This window comes from Dipodomys spectabilis, unplaced genomic scaffold (assembly GCF_019054845.1).
Source record: "Dipodomys spectabilis isolate Male_0828 unplaced genomic scaffold, ASM1905484v1 ptg000567l, whole genome shotgun sequence".
NCBI lineage: Eukaryota > Metazoa > Chordata > Mammalia > Rodentia > Heteromyidae > Dipodomys > Dipodomys spectabilis.
The window spans coordinates 79609-97888 of NW_024871244.1; the positions used below are offsets into that span (position 1 = coordinate 79609).

Here is an 18280-nt window from a genome sequence, read left to right on the forward strand (position 1 = left end):
ATTACTTGTCCTCAAATTCTCTTACCAGGAAAAAATACTGTAGTTTCCATTAATCCTACATTTTCCTGAACCACTGTATCCTAAAACAATTTCAGATTTACATATCATCTAGTCTTTTACTTAACACTAACTCTCAACCTAACCCTGGCTGGAAAACTCATTAATCGTTACAAGAATTGTCACTGAGAAATAAATATAATGATAATGCTCTAGTTACTATTCAGGCTCACATTTTTGCTTCTACTTGTTAGGGAAAACTCAATTTTATAGTAAAACTTTCCTATTCATAACACTAATCATAATCAGAACAAAATACTGACCCTGATTTTAATCCAAATAATATGTCAATACTAACACTAACTAGTTAGTGTTACACTATTTTTTATTCATCCTATTTGATTCAAATAAGCCTTCCAAACATAGGTTTCAATTTTTTTCCAATATCTTAGTCATTTTCTAACCCTAAACTTAATCGTAACTGGAACATTGAGAAAAAATATAAGCCTATTTGCAAGCAGATTCCAATATTAATAGCAATACTCTAGTTCACATTCATTCTAATTCTTACCAGGCTTGTATTACAATTTACCCTCAATTTGACCCTCATTTTTTTTCTCCTTCACTCTAAGCCTAACAATGGCTGGAATTCTAACCATAACCTTAATACTAAATGTATCCCAATTCTAAAATTTATGAAAAATGCTCGTTTTGTGCAATCCTACCTGAAATTCCACTGCAATCCTCGAAATAAATTGCAGGTTTTCCTAAACCCTACAGATTTTCTCACTCTTATCTCTGAACCTATCTTGTTCCATAACAGGAATCATTATAACCATTGATCTCAAATCCTGATATTATGAAATACATTGTACTTCCATTATCCCAGATTTTCCTGAATTCCTAGAACCTAAAAAAGTTCAGCTTTACTTAACATTTAACACATTTCTTTTTTTATTCTTTTTGTTGGTCGTGGGGCTTGAACTCTGGGCCTGGGCACAATCCCTGAGTTCTTTAGCTCAAGGTGTGCGCTTGTACCACTTGAGCCACAGCACCACTTTCTGATTTCCTGGTAGTCAATTGGAGATAAAATTCTCACAGACTTTCCTGACTGGGCTGGCTTTGAACTGAGGTCCTCAGAATTCAGCTTCCTGAGTAGGTAATGAGGCTGACAGAGAGATTACTGTTAAATGTATAAGGTAACGAGTACATTTCTTGTATTATTACCCCCTTCTTTGTTGTTGTCCAACTATCCCTTCCCTCTCCCATCTCCATCACTCTTCTCTCCCCATGGTGTAAAATTCATTTTCAGTACAGTGTGCTGTATTATTGTTGCAATAGGTCATCCTGTGTTGAACCTGAATTTGCTATTTCTCTAACCCTAATTCTAATTCTGTCTGGTATCCTAACTCTAACCATAATAATAATGATAGTTCAATTCAGAAGTTAACAAAAAATATTCGTTTTTGTTCATCATGTTAATCTTCTGTACATCTTGCATTAAGTTGCAGTTTAGCTTAAATCTTCCAAATGAGTTTATATGTGCATATATAAAAATATAATTTTATGTAAAAAACATGATCTTTGGAGGAAGGAGTAACAAAAAGGAAATAGAGGGAGTATAATCAAATGTTTTAAATATATTATGGAAAGAGAATTACGAAACTGCCACTTCTGAAAATTAATAACCATTAATAAAATAACTAAAAATTAGTAAATAACACACAGCCTTCCAGTGTTCTTGAAGAGAGCCATGATATGTCTTGTGAAAGAAATACTTGTTCTAAACTTTGTTCATGCATAATTTATATTGTTATTGGCCAATTATTTAACTTAATGAATAAAACTTTATCAAATAGGATTCCATGTAAAAAAATATAAAAGTTACCTAGTAATTGTTTGAGAAAAAGTTATAGTCATGAGTTGTAAGAATCTTTCTATTTACCTACAAAGCAATGGTTTAGGTTTACTAATCTAGTATTTGTAGTAAGTTTAGAGAACATAATAGGCATGAAAAACAATCAACTGTACATCTTCTTTCTTGGATGAGTGATATTTTAAACATTGTCTTTTATTCAAATTAATACTTAGGTTTTCTTTTCAAAATAAATGCCATTTTATCTCCTTTCAGAACAAGTACTTGCCCTGCAATTAAATGTATTAGTATATTCAGATATTTAAAAGCTAAATTTTCTATGTTTGTCATGTAGCTCTACATATTCAGAATGACATGATTTTTCTATTTGTAAATGTCTAAACTCTGGGATTTTTTGCTTCATCAATATAAATTATCTCATGAAGATTTTGTGAAGGCTCCAGTAACTAGTGTGGTCAAAAACATTTCATGAATTCTAAATTTTAAATCTACTCATTTTTAGCCTTTGATTATATCAGTTATTGTCTGTTCAGAGCAACTAAAATAAATACTACTTTTTAAACATTTCACTCACATTTTAAATAATATTAACATGGGTCAAACAGAGACTAATCATTTCAAACTCACCATATTTGATGATCTCAGTGTGAAGAATGTAGAGTGTATAAGAACCTTATACTCAATAATATTTTTGGTTAAATTAAATTAAATTATATATCTAGATTTCTAAATTTCAGGTAAATCACATGGAAATAAGGAAATAATAAAAAATAATTACTTTGGGATCATTTTCTTCTTAATTTTTTTAGTATGAAAATATCGTACAGAGGGGTTACAATTATATGGGCAAAGTAATGAGTACATTTCTTATCAAGCATTGTTTCCTCTTCCTTTGTTTCCCCTTTCCATCCTTACCCATCTCCCCACTCTCGCCAGCCAAAGTTGTAAAGTTCATCTTTCGACATAGCGTCTTGTACATCTCATTATTACCATGGGTCCAACGGTATCCCTAAAATTATGAAACAAAAATATCTCCAGGAAATATATTTTTCAATAAAATGTTTCAATGCTTAGGTAAAGTGAATTATATTTCAATATAAGGTTTATCTCAAAATAGAAATTCTGCAACTAATCTAAAGTATGTATTCATGCAAAAAATTCTGTGACTTCTGGTCTTATTATGTGATTTTAATTATATTTTTATTGTGAAATGAGCCCTACTTATATTTATTACAAACTTCTGTAACTATACAAATCATGCCTGTACATGGTAATTTACATAACTTAATACACAAACAAAATTATCTTTTTTCTTGTCTCCCACAGGGAAGCATGAGGTGCTGAAGTATATTAAATGAAAGCACTCTAAAAGAGAGTCTATGGGATGGAAATTTGCAACATGAGAATGGGAACATGAACACTTTCTACTTGGATGAACAATAATTCTTGTTTCTACAGTACTTTCTTCCCATTTAATCACACAGGGAAAGCCACAAAATTTGAAGTTCGTATGAAGGAATGACATTCCTAAAAGTTGTGGCAACCCTGCTTAAAAGCTCAATCTTATTACAAATTCTTTGTGCTTGCTGGCTGATCTATTTCTCTATCACAGGTTTCATATTATTAAGCATATTAGTAATTCAACTGGAATTACATGGCAGGAGACTCCTGAAATCACATCTATTGCAGTGTAATATTTAGAAGAGAGGAAAAAGATTATATTGATCTCCAATTCCTCCCTTTGGCCTTCAATGTAATAATCAATTGTCAAAACAATCGTGTAAGATGTTAGTTTATTTTCCCTATTTAATTAGAGATTAAGCAATTGTTTTTTTTGTAGTAAAGTGATGACAGTAGTATCACAGCTCTGATATGAGTACTTCCTCCCTAACAAGTAGTGCTCTATGGACTGTACATATGGAAGCCACACTAAATTCTCCTCTGTCTGTCTCTCTTTCTCTCTATCTACTCACACACACACACACACACACACACACACACACACACACACACACAAACACATAGAGCTGCCACCCAGACACATCAGAAATCAGTTCCATTCCTTTGTAATTATAGTTGATTGATGTTTGCGCTCCCTTGCTTTTCTTTGCTTCAGGATCTTGCGTGGACCTGTATGTATCTTTGTATGTTTCAAGCCAATTAAGAGTACCCTGAATACAATATCTTCATACTTGACATTCAAGTCAAACTCCATGAATTCATACTACTGTTCCAAGATACTAGAATGTATTGGATCTAGAGACAAAAAAACGCCCACCTTGTTATTTTAGAAGGAATTGAAATCATGAAATAGAAGAATATCAATCAGGAACTGAGCTAAGAGAACGGGAGTATGTGGGAAAATGTAGAATGCTGTATGTGTGTTAGAGATACAGATTAATAGGCTCATTTATTGAAAACTTGTCATCCTATATTGAAAGCTCAATTTAAGCATACGATTTTCCAGTTACTTTGCTTACCTATCACTTCTGATCACAAATTCTATTATGTTTATAGTATCTTTGAATAAATCACACGATTTGCAGGTACGTAACACCTTAAGGAAAGACAGTCTGCTTCTACATTTTTCATTCTATGTGACAAACGCTTATTTTTTGTTTCCCTGTTTGCTGAATAAATGTATACCTGGAAACAGTATATTGACAGCATATCTCAGTGTAATTTTTAATTTGTAAATTTCAAATATAATATAAACTTTGTATTGATTAGTCATTTTTAAAAAATGAGTGATATTCATGAACACAATATTTTGATGTCTTTATGTTATTTGAGTATTGCTATGGTAGTTCTTGTGTCTAATTGACTTAACCATCATATTATTCATGTATAAACATTGCATTGCACTTTTTATTTTTATATATAAAATAATCCCCAAAGGTTTATTTTAAAGTGATAATAGAGGAGTTGTCTTCATGTTCCAAACTTTATATTTACTTCAGTAAAAGTACTAGAAACACATGATGTTTTACAGGAGCAATTTAAAAGCTGAGAATGCATTTCTAAAGAGAATCTATTTATTGATGAAAACAGAGAATAGAGTAAAAAAAGTCAGGTTTCTTGCTTGAGACTGCATAAATTTCATATGAATGTAGCTCAAGATGAGACTCACAGATAAATTAATATTTATATTACTGAGATTTACATCACAATATAATCAATATAGGTATTTTAAGGAATTGGTCACTCAAAGCCCTTGATACATAATGGATGAAGAATGGAATTGAATATAGCAAAGGGAAAACAATTCAACATGCAGCTATTATGATTTTATAATACGAATATGGAAGTAATGGAGCTTTTCCCTTTCTGAAGAAGAACGTTTAGCCAGTAATTTCAATGTAAGTCATCAATTGTAATGAGTCTAAAGTCTTTACTCCGAGATACCCAAGAGTACCATACTCATCCTCTGAAGAGTAAATAAGTAATTATTTTCATTAGCTTTGCTTAATATTAATTTACTTGTAGTAAATAGGTTTAAATGTCTTCTCTTTCTCTCAATTTAATAAAATATATTTCTGTCTCTTTCTGTTTCTTCTTACAAGCTTGAAATCACTATTTCCAAGTAGTATAAGCAGGAAAACAAAATAACCTGATACAACAATCACAAATCCTAAATTATGTGAAAAAATCCACAATATAAAAAATAAATCTGAGGAAAAACAATGACAGAATAACAACAGAAAATTATTCTAGAAATCTCTAATGAAACAGAAATTTAGGGTCCTAGCAGGTACTCCACATCTAGAGGGTCACATCAAATCAGCTATAATTATAGATATGCAGCTATAAATATAGACATAATTATAGACATACAATTCATAAGAAGATTTTATACTGTCTTCACAAGAAATCAGAAATCTATGAAAAGGTGCCATCCAGGAACACATTGGGCAACACATTCAAAAGCACATGTGCAGTGTGGAAATAAAAGGCAACATGGAAAAAAGCAAGAACAGAAGTGTACATTAGAGAAAGCCACTTCCATACACATAGACATTTCACCATGCCAGTGGACAGTCCAAATGGTCACTGGAACCACAAATATTAACATCACAACATCTCACCACAACTGATTTCTATTCTTACACTGAATGGACTCGACAAAAATGCAATTCCAGAAAAACAAATCACAACAGGAAACCAAACCAAGACCCTGCAAATCAACCAAGAACATAGAGAGTCACCTATTAATATCATAGATCCCCCAAAAGAAAGCCTCCAAATGGACAGAACAAATCAGAAAAATACAAGAAAAGTGATGTCAAATTAGTATAATTCACACAGTGAATAACCAGGCATTAAAACAGACAATCAAGGACGTAGAAGATAGTTATCAAAATGTATTACAGATGTTGGTGAAAAATGTGATTAATGGAAAGATAGAAAACCTCTACAAGGAAATTTGTGAACAAGATGAGACCAACCAGTCATTAGCAAAATAATTCATGGAGACTTCAAACAGAAAGATAAATAAATTCTGAGAAGGCAAGGGAGTCCAAGAAAAAATGGATGCCTAGTTAAAAGATATGAGAGAAGACACAGCTAAGAAAACAACCCTTACATCTCCCCCAACCAAAGAAAAACTTTACAGAAAGTCCATACAAGACCTAAAACAAAGCTTTAATAAAGAGACAGAACCCCTAAAAAATGACCAATTAGAAGACAGTGAAATAAAAAACAAAGTAAAAAGTCTCCACAGCAAATAGATGAGATAGAAGATAATCTCAGGGTCAAAGACAAAATAGATCTAATAGGAAAGAGGAAATAATCATTTAGAACAAATCCAAGAAATAAGAAATGATCTTGCCAGAACTTCAAGACTCAGATAGAAGATCAAATTTCGGGGCGATAGGTATCAGGAAGGAGAAGAGCAAGAAACTAAATGGATGGGAAGCATATTACAGAATTCTAGCAGAGAACATGCCAAACATCCAAAAAGATAGGCTCATTCAGAGAAGAGAAGCCTTTAGAAACCAATCAGAATTCTAGAACTGAACAATCCACCATGATATCATAACCCATTAGAGGATTATTAAAGATCAAGGAAGGATTCTTAAAGATGCCATAGAGAAAAGATTGATTATTTATAAAGGATATACAGTCAGAATAAATACAGGTTTCTTAGCTGATATGGTAAAAAGAAAAGCCTGGCATTATATATGACAAACATTAAAGGTAAACAACTACCAACCATGAATACAGTTTCAAACCAACTCTCCTTTATATTTAAAGGATATATAAACATATTTCATGACAAAGAAAACTTGAAATAACGTATGTCCACCAAATTATCAGGAAAGAATATAATCAAATATATACTACATAGAGAAGATCAAGAAGAAGGGGAACTGGTTATATAAAATGCTCCCTACCAGAAAACGAGGTAAATATGTTAAGAGTAGATGAGGCACAGCTCCTAATAACAGGTGTATAACATAGCAGGACTTATCAGATATTTCTGTCTTAACCCTCAATATCAATGGACTTAAATTTCCAAATAGAATACATAGATTAGATAGTAGTATCAAAAACCAAGATGCATCATCCATTTAGTATCTGCGAGAGACACATTATCAAACACATTCTATGAAGCTAGAATTAGACTCCTCGCCAAATCACATAGGGATTCACCAAAGAAAGAGAACGATGAACCAAACTCTTTGATAAGCATTAATGCAGAACTTCTTAATAAAATTCTCACTAAACAATTTCAGCAACTAACTAAAAAAATCATATGGTATGATCAAATAGGATTCATCTTGGATACGATTTGATTCAATATTCTTGTCAATAAACATAATATGAACCATCAGCAGAAGCAGGGACAAAAAACACATGATCGTTAACAGGGTGTAGAACTAGCTTTTAACAAGCTCCAATACCCCTTTATGATGAAAAGGTCTGAAAACCTAGGAATGCATGGAACATTCCTCAATATTAAACTGAGTATGTATATGACAGAGATAATTGGCATTTAGCTAAGTGTGGAAGCATGAAGACATTAACATGAAGAATGAGAAAAGGATGTTCACTCTCTACTACTCTTCAATATGATAGTGGACTTTCTTGCAAAAGCAATAGACAAAAGAAAAACATAAAGCAGATCCAAATAGGGAAGAAGTAAAACTATCCCTTTTTACAGATGAAATGACCCTGTATTTAAAGGAGCCTATGGATTCCTCCCTCAAGTTAGTAAAGGTGATGCTAACCTTCATCAATGTAGCAGGATATAAAAACCACAAGAATCAGTAGTTTTTCTGTTACCAACAATGGGAAGATCCACGCTGAAATCCAAAAAACAACCTCATATACTAGCCTCAAAATCAAATCAAATCTAAACAAAACAAAAAACAACAACAAAACTAGGAATTAATTAACTAAAATTGTGAAGGATCTATATGTGAAAACTTTAAAAATATAAAAAGGGAAATTGAAGGAGATTCAAGGAAATAGAAAGTCTGTCAATGTTCCTAGTTGGAAGAATTAACATTTTGAAAACTGCAATACTTCCCCTAAACAATTGGCAATGCAATACTCATCAAAATTCCAACAATATTCTTCAATGTAGAAGAGAAAGCAATGCAACTATAATATTGAATTACAAAATTACAGATGAAACAGAATGCTTAGAAATGAATTCATAGGACTATAGTCATCTTACACACACACACACTCACACACACACACACACACACACACACACACACACACACACACACACACACACACACAAAATGGAATTATATTCACCCATCAGAAAGATGACTTTTCACCAGTGGTAAGGAAAATGAAAGTTTTGGGAAAATTATGTTAAGAGAAAAGAGAAAGAAATGCAGACTCAGAGCAATATAGTTTTCATGGATTCCTTCATTTATTGTAGCTAGAAGATGCATAAAAATCTTTAAGTAAAAAAGACAGATTCTACCTCGTCCATCAGAATGGACATTACTAAGAAAACTAACAATAGCAAACGCTGGCATGGATGTAGCCAATTGGGAACTCGATTACACTGTTGATTGGAAATTAAACATGTTCAACCACTGTGGAATGCAGTAAGAGTTTCCTGAAATGAGTAAATATAGATCTCCCTTAAGACCCAGTAATTCCCCTTATGGGTAGTAATCCAATAGATAACAAACAAGCTCACATGAAAGCTACCAGTATAACCATGTTCAGGGCTCAGGCCCAGAGTTCAAGGACTGGAAAAAAGTTACCACTGCTGGTATTTGTTTCCGCAAATATGAACCGTTCTATATAAGATACCAAATCAATCTATTTGCAGTAGCTAGATTAGGACCTAAATGTAGTGGGTGATAAAATGGCTCCTTTGTTGAATGTTAGCAAGAGATGTAGGTAGTCCATGAAAGGGAGATTTTCTGTTGTTGCTGATTGAGGGGCTTGAAGTCTGGACTTGGGCACTGTCCCTGAACTCTTCAACTCCAGGTGGGTGCTCTACCACTTGAGCAACAGTGCCACTTCTGGTTTTCTGATGGTTAAATGGAAATAATATTCTTTCTTGCCCAGGCTGGCTTTGAACCGTAGTCCTCAGATCTCAGCTTCCTGAGTAGCTAGGATTACAGCTGTGAGCCACTGCCATGATTTTTAGAAAAGAAAATCCACTTCTTCACCTGTGTCTAAACCTCAGATATTACTATTAGAACATGTCACCTTCACCTCATTTCATCAGACATTTGTAAATTCTCTCTTTTCCTTCATGTGGTAATACTGCAGTCAATATCAACTCAGCTGGGGGACTGGATCAATTGTATGGTAATTGCTAGCACCTAATTTAAGAACTTTTACATCAAAAGAAATGAAACCCTCATTTGGAATAATTGTTTTCTCTTTTTATTACAAATCTGTGCTTGATTACTTCCTAATGTGATATTGGACTTCCTAATAGAGTGATGAAATTTTCTTTCTTTTCAACCTTCTCCCACATCTGGTCAAATATTTAAAAATTCAAAGATTTGCACTGATAATTGATTAAGCTGACTTCTAAGAAAATGTGCATTTTTTGAATTTGGTCTTCTGACTTGTTTTTACATGCACAAGGGTTCTATGATTTATTTGTTCTACAAGGAATTCTACTTTCCAATCTTTGTGTGACCAATTTTAGTCTCTCTGATCAGTCTTTCAGTCCTTTCTCTGGAATCTCATATGAGTCTGCCTCATAAAAAATATATTAATTATCAGCTAAATGACTCTCAGCTTCTGTTTTTGGCCTGACTTCATATAGGCTGTCATAGCAACCCTGCCTGGCTGTGCTTACTGGAGTGTGTGTGTGTGGGGGGTGTTTTGTTTTAGATGTCTGGGATTACTATTCAAGGTAGTAGTTTCTCTGGGCCCCGTGATCCCCTGGTCTAGAGTCATTGGGTTTTTCTCCTAAAGATACAAAGAACAATTGACTAAATTCCTGTTAATTGTCTCAAAATGAGGCAATCAGGCATCCTTGCAAAGCCATCAATAATGCTTTGTAACCACTTACAGAAGTCATCTATCAAGATGGCTTTTCAAGGTTGACTGTGAAAAATGTTCATTTCCAAGTAGGCACCACAAAGCAGATCATATTCCTGGGATCAGAAATTTGGAAGGAAGGTTCCCCTTCCTTCCTTCTCTTATGATAGATCAAACAGTAATATTTTTCAGTTGTGGCCAGCCTGGATCACATATTCCCAAGAATATTCTGTAGTGTAAAAGAGGACCAACTCTCAAAATAATGGTGTAAATACTTGTCTACTACAGACTGATTTATCTTGCTTTTATCTATTGTTATTTTCATTACTTCAAACACATGGATAATTTATATTGGGATTAGAGAAAGGATTAATGGAATAAACATTCAGTTTACTTTCATATATCCAATATAATACACCTAACCCATAATGGACAAATAAATCCAACAATGTCAGGAATATAAAATAAGCCTTAATACGTATAATCTGGCACACATACAACATCATCTACACAAAAATTCAGTCTCTCTGTAAATATTTATTTGGTATGAAATAATAAAAATTTAATTAATGAATATGACTTTTAAGAATCATCTGAAATAGTCCTCGTGTATATAATTGTAAATAATTTTATACATGTAACCTAGACAAGAATTTAACATGCATGTAGAAATCAAATTTCCACAATTTAAGCTATATGAGAGGAGTCATAACCTCGTGTACTATGTAGTGTGAATTTTACCACAGTGCTGAATCCTTCCAACTAATACCAAGAGTCATGTGCAATAATTTATTATTTGCTGTTAAGATGAGTGCTAAATGTAGAATACACTTTGAATTATTACATTAAATTACAGAAATGAAGCAATAATGATACGTTATTTGTTTAAACTCTAATGCTTCTCAATTTTACAATTCATAAATATATTATTAAAATTATTTTCACTTTCTTCTTTTCTATAGCTGCTGAAATTAAAATTATATATTAAACATTCAATATTAAGAAATCAATAATAAGTAAACTATTTTTAAAATGATATACGATTAAACTGTGATTTGAATTTTACTTCAAACAAATTGTGATCTAAACAAGTCAATAGAATTAAGGGTGATCATTTTTAAAATTAGCAACTTGTTTTTTTTATTTTATTTTATTTTTTGGGTCCAATCATGGGGCCTGAACTCGGGGCCTGGGTGCTCTACCTCAGCATTTCAGCTCAAGGCTAGCGCTCTACCACTTGAGACACAGCACCACTTCCGGCTTGTTTATTTTTGCTTATGTGGTGCTGAGAAATCAAACCCAGGGCCTCAGGCATGCAAGGCAAGCACTCTTGTACTGAGTCACCTTCCCAGCCCAGCAGCTTGTTATTTGTTTCCTAATTGTGTCATTTGTTATTCTTGATCCAAGTCATCTTTTCATCTTAATTGTTTAGTTTTCTATTTTATCTCTATTGGTTTGCTGATTATGCATTATGTTTAACCTTCTTAATGACTGACATGAGGCTGAAAAGCTGTATGCTAGATTATTACTTGCTATGTTAATGTAAAATTACTGCTTTCCACAGCTGTTCTACTCTACGATACTGCAGTATTTCCCCCAGTTCCATCTCTTGTATTGCTGCTCTCATATATTTCATTTTATTTTTTATTTAAATTTTATTGTCAAGGTAATGTACAGATGGGGATATAGTTACATAAGTAAGGTAATTAATTTATTTTTTTCTAATTTGTTACCCTTTTCCCTATTTTTCTCCCTCTTCGCTCCCAGCACCCCCCCCCCAAGATTATATACAGCATATTGTCTTGTGAGTACTACTGTTGCATAGGTTCTCCCTTTGTCATTTGTCTCACCATTTTGGTATTTTTCCTTTCCCTTCCCTAGTTCAGATCAACATATTTAAAATACCCAAGGTATAAAAATCAAATATAGTGACTACAGGGGATAAACCATATGTGGGGAAAACACAAAAAGATCAAAAGAAATCACATAGTTCATTAAGAACAACCACAACAAAGAACATGTCTTGTAGTTCAGTTCACTTGGAATCAACTTATTCGATCATATGTACATAGCTATTGAGCTATTCTGCTCATCTACTAAGATTATCCTTGATGTACACAATAATGCTCCCTTATTACCCAGTAATCCCACTTCTGGGCATATAACCAGATGATCAAAACAAGGCCACAGTAAAGCTACTACTGTGTATCACAGTAATATTTACCAAAAATGACACACACACACACACACACACACACAGATAAACACATGTGCAAAACTATGCTTCCATCACAGAGAATGTGACCACCTCATTTGTAACAAAATGGAAAATCTTGGAAAAAATCATATTAAGTGAAGTAAGCCAAACTTAAAGAAACCTATGTTCCATGGTTTCCCTTATTTGTAATAGTTAGTTTACATCAAGGATAATCTCATGTATTTTAATTTGACGTTTTGTTCTATGTTGAGCGTGCAACAGTATTGCTATATTGTTTGTTATTATTTCTGCAAATAGGCAGGTATACTTAAAGAATTACATTAATCTTATCCATTATTGAAGGAAGAAAAACTAAAAGAGTAACCACTAATAGGAAGAACAACTCCTACTTAATTAGTTTCATTCTTATGTAAGGCGAATGTTGTCCCCTGTATCTTCATGTTGTACATTACAACTCTGTACCTGGTCATAATGTATATCTAGTATCTTATGCATAAATTCCCCAGAAGTTCCACTTTGCTTTACTTTAAAAAAAAATCTGTCTTAATGTTTGCGGATGCTGTGTGTGTGTGTGTGTGTGTGTGTGTGTGTGTGTGTGTTTACAAAGATCAGAACATAACATTTTTCTTCATTTCGAATACATCTTTCAGGTCATTGTAAGTTGTGGCTAATGGGAGAAGTCTCTTCTTATTTTAAGGATGAAACAAAAAGATATTTGTGCATGTACAACAGTTGCTTTATTAATGTAGTTGAACACAGAACTTCAATTTATATGTTGGCTGTTGTGAATAATGTGAATAACAATGAACTACAGATATATTTACGAGTTACCCAGAGAGAAATAATCACATGATTGGTGGATCAGATGATATTTCAACTATGATTTCTTTAGAAAACCGCATACTACTTTCTACAAGGAGAATATTAACCTGTATTTTGACCAAGGGTGTAGAAAATTTCCTTTTCTTCACACTCTCACCAACATTATCTTTTATTCAAAAGGTAATAAAGGGCAAGTTTTTACTATCTTCACTACCCCAGACTGGCTTAAGACTGAAATCCAACCACCTAAATGATTGGAATTACATACCTTTACCACCACACCTGGTTCCTTTGATTTATTTTGATAAGAGTTCTAATAGTTATAAAGTAGTATCATAGTAATTTTGAATTACATTTCTCTAATGACTTCTGCTCACAAAGCATTAAGCCAGCACAGAAGTTGTATTAAACACAAATGTGTAAACCCCTGGTGATATAGAGGGGTTTATGGAAAACATGTCTATTTGAACTTTTGTCCATTTTTAATCGTTTCTTGTTAATCTCATCTTTAATCTCTCTATACAAAAATAATTAATTCAAGGTAGTAAAAAGGAAAAAATTAAGCAACTCCTAACATTTTTCAATTTTCAATAACATGATATTGCTTAAATCATTTTCTGTTTATGCTTGAGACTATATAACAATTTAGTTAGACCTTCTACATAGCTATATGTATTTTATTCATTTTACATTGATTGCTTTTTCCAAAGCCTGCGTGTCTAATTTTGGTGTCTTTCAGTCTTAAATAGTTCAGATTTCAAACTGAAGAATAAATGGAAGTAAACAAACAAAAAATACAGTTCCTTTCATCTGATAACGCCTCTACAAGAATGAGAAAGAGTTCATCATTCTAAGGACCCTTAATTCTTAAGATAACATTTGCTATAATGCTAATGTTATTACCATTTTAGAGTTGGGAAAAATTGTAACTAAAGGCAGTAAGTGCATGGCCCAAGACACACAGTGAGGAAGGAAATGAGTCAAGTTTTCCAAAAGTCTTTCAGCAATACACAAAAGGTAGATAAATTCTCTGCATTCTCTGACACTCTTAATTCAATATTCATATTGTCCAAGAAATAATAGCATAGCAATTATTGCCATGATGAATGTTTTCTGTTACATTTTTCTTCAACACAGACTGTGTTGGTGACATTGGGTTAACATGCACAGAGCTGAGCTTATAAATTATGGTTCAAGGAGAGGCAAATTTCTTCTGTCCCATAGTTCCAATATTGTTTTTAAAAAGTACTAAATCTTTTATATATCATCACTTACTGTATTTTAAGATTTCAAGAATGAAAAAAAATACATATAATCACTCCAAAATGCTTTACAACTAGGAGATGATAAAAGAGGCCTCTGTGAAGTAAATTTTCTTCTACTTTTAAAATTATTCTGAATGCCTTGTGCTGGTTTGTCACACCTGTAAACCTAACTACTTGGGATAACTACTCAGGAGCCTGAGATGTGTGGATAACATTTGGAAGCCAATCAGGGCAAAATAAATTCATGAGATTATTTTTCAAAAATTTTAATGAACTAACAAAGGGCCAGGAATGGAGATGTAGATCATATAGTAGCTCACCAATCTAGAGAGAAAGACATAGCGAGACCGTGAAGCCCTGATTTTAAACTCTGAGCATGCCAACACGCAGGAATGCACACACACTCACTTTTTCAAAATATCTTCATATCAGTGTTTTGCATTAATTTCTTTGTTAATGATATTATATGGGTAAAATAGGCAAAATAAACTCTTCCATCTAAAAACATTTTTATACGTTTTTGTTGTAAAAATACTGTACAGAGGGGTTATAGTTACTTGAGCAAAGTAATAAGTATATTTCCTATCAAGCATTGTTACCTCCTCCTTTGTTTCTCCCCCACCATTCCTTCCCTTCCACCTCCACAAGTACACTCCTCACACCCCCAAGCCCCAACTAATGTCCCCAGCCTAAATTCTAAAGTTCGTTCTTCAAAATAATGTCTTGTGCATCTATTGTTAGACAATGGGTCAAACTGTATTCCTACCTATTTAAGCATGTTGTTTTTTCCCTTTCCCTCCCCAAATTAGAGAAGTGTATATACAAGATGCAGGTGCACCAACATCAAACAAAGTGAAAACAGGGGTTATATTGTTGGGGAGGAACGTATCAAAAACAAGAACAAAATCACGTCGTACATTATAAATATGTGAGAAACAACAGCAAGAAAGAAAAAACCACTTGTGTCTCTATCTTGGGGGTCATTTAGCTTAACATTTATTTATCTATTCAAATATACATAGCTTTTCAACTTTTCTGCTTATCGCAGACATACACTAGTTATTGCAAATAAGGGATACCATGGGACCTATGTTTACTTAGACTTGGCTTACATCAGTTAATATAATTTTTTTCCAAGTCTTTCCATTTCCTAAAAATTGGGCGATGTCATTCTTTCTGATAGAGGCATAGAATTAATATATATACACATATATATGTATATATATAGTATATGTGTGTGTACACACATACACACACAGAACATTTTCCTTTTTTGTTTTTTAGAGCAACTTAGTTTTCCACCTTCACCATTTTTTCAAATGTTTTTATTGTGGTTAAGTGGTTACATAATTTCCCAAATTTCACAATATTGTGGGATAGTGATGCTTAGTTAAATCACAAACACATTCTAACTTTGATGGAGCAAATTATCTATCATGGTCTACAACACTTATGAGGTCTATGAGCTTTGCAATAGAGTTATTTCTTCCATATGTATACTTTTTTGTTTTGAAATATGTATATTTCTTTTGTTTTGCATAGCGTCCGCTGTTCCCTCTTTCCCACTTGTCCCCTCCCTCCCTTCAGTGACATTGAAATGCTTAGTTCATTTTGTTCAATGTCCAGTGCGGCTGATGGATCCCACGTTGTATGTTTTTCCCTGATTCCCTCTAGTTCTGTGTCGTCCTCCTGGTTTCCCTTCAGTGTGCAAATATGATCAGCAGAATGGGGTTATTTAGTAGTGATTCAATCAGATGAGTGGAAGTCTTTGGTTTCTTAAGTGTTGTAATTTTGTTGTATCACCTTACATTTTGGATTTAACATCCACTTACCATGGAGACCATTTGCTGTTTGTCTCTTTGCTTTTGTCTTACCTCGCTCAACATGATTTCCTGTAGCTTGATTGATTTCCCTGCTAATGCCATTATTTTGTCCTTTATAATGACTGGAAAATATTCCATTGTGTATAGTTACCATAGTTTTTGGATCCATTCATCTCTGGTGGGACATATGGATTGTTTTCATATCATGGCTATTGTGAACAGTGCTGCAATAAACATGAAGGTGCATGTGTCCTTGAATATTGGTACCTGTTGTTCAGGATAGATGCCTAGAAGTGGTATGAGTGGGCCATAAGGAAGGTCAATATTTAGCTTTCTGAGGACTCACAAGACTGCTTTCCAACGTGGTTGTGTAAGTGTACGTTCACACACACACACACACACACACACACACACACACACACAGAACGTTTTCTTGATCCATTATTCTATTGAGGGGAATCGGTGTTGGTTCCATATCTTAGCTATGGCAAATAATGCTACAATAAACATTGTTGTGGTGGTAGTTTTAGTATGGACTTGTTTGTGATCATTTGGGTGAATGCCCAAAAATGGGATTGCTGTGTAATAGGGGAGCTCTATGTGGAGTCTTTTGAGGAACCTCCAAACTGCTTTCCAAAGTGGATGAACAAGTTTACACTCCCACCAAGAATGCAGTAGGCTTTCCTTCTGGCCATATCCCTTCCAGCATCTGTTGTTGTAAAAATATGGAACGATTCATTAATTTGCGTTTCATCCTTGTGCAGTGACCATGCTAATCTTCTCTGTATGTTCCAATTTTAGTGTATGTGCAGCCAAATTGAGCACAGAACATTTTTTTATATATAAAGTGTAATTGATTTTCTTAAACTAGACAATTCAACAAAAAGTAAGTTCAAAAGAATTGTGAAATTTTACAACCATGTATTTCTTACATAAGCACACATTTAAGAACAAAGTCAAGATTGACATGCCAAAAACAAAATAATTCCAGATATTTGTTGTTCATGAGTTGTGTAGGAGGAGGAATTCAATTATTCTACACAAGGCACCTGTCATAATGTTCATTGCAGCAAATGTTAAGGTTTGTTAAAAGTTTTAATGTTTTAAATATGTTTCATTTTAGGATTTGCTTATATACGGCAAAATTAAGACTGGTTGGCAGGTCATAAAATTTTTCGATAAAGTATATAATATTTCTGGTAGCATGTACTAGTAAGTATGTACATTTCAGAGTTTATAGAAACTTTACTAATGAGAAGTTGCAAAGACTGTGTAAAGAAGAAGAGTGAAGAGTTAAGGTTTTAAGTAGACAGTTTCTGTTAAATCTTTAGGGCTCCCTTACATTATATGTTAGTGATGAACAAAGAATGATATAAGCCACATACAAATGATGAGATGAACTATAAATACTAATCTTAGTGGATAAATTTAAAGGCTACTCATAGCTTTATCCAGTTTTGAATGTATAGGAATATGAGAAAATAGTAAAATCTACTCTGTACTTCTCAAATACTGAAAACCCTGGTAATGGTTTTGTTTTTTATTTTAGTAATCATTAACATATAATTATTGTTTTCTTTATTTATAGCATTTTTCCTTGTTGTAATAGAATACCACTTTTTATGAGTCGTGATTAAGAAGTACTTTGAGAATATTATTGGGATGGCCACACCATTTTTCATAGGTGCATGTGAATTTACAAAGAGCAAAACTAAAAACAAAATATTGATTAAAAATTATATCAAGTAGAGTCTGAATCAGGAGTGTTGATAAATGTCCACACCTAAAATCTTAACCCTAG

The 18280-nt window shown here is 33.2% G+C and overlaps 1 non-coding gene across 1 annotated transcript; it reads right to left on the reverse strand.

Annotated features, from left to right (window-relative positions):
• Positions 1-17198: 17198 nt before the first annotated feature.
• LOC122100157 lies at positions 17199-17304 on the reverse strand. The gene has a single exon (XR_006146113.1). It is a non-coding gene; the product is annotated as a U6 spliceosomal RNA (small nuclear RNA).
• Between the last annotated feature and the right edge of the window lie 976 nt (positions 17305-18280).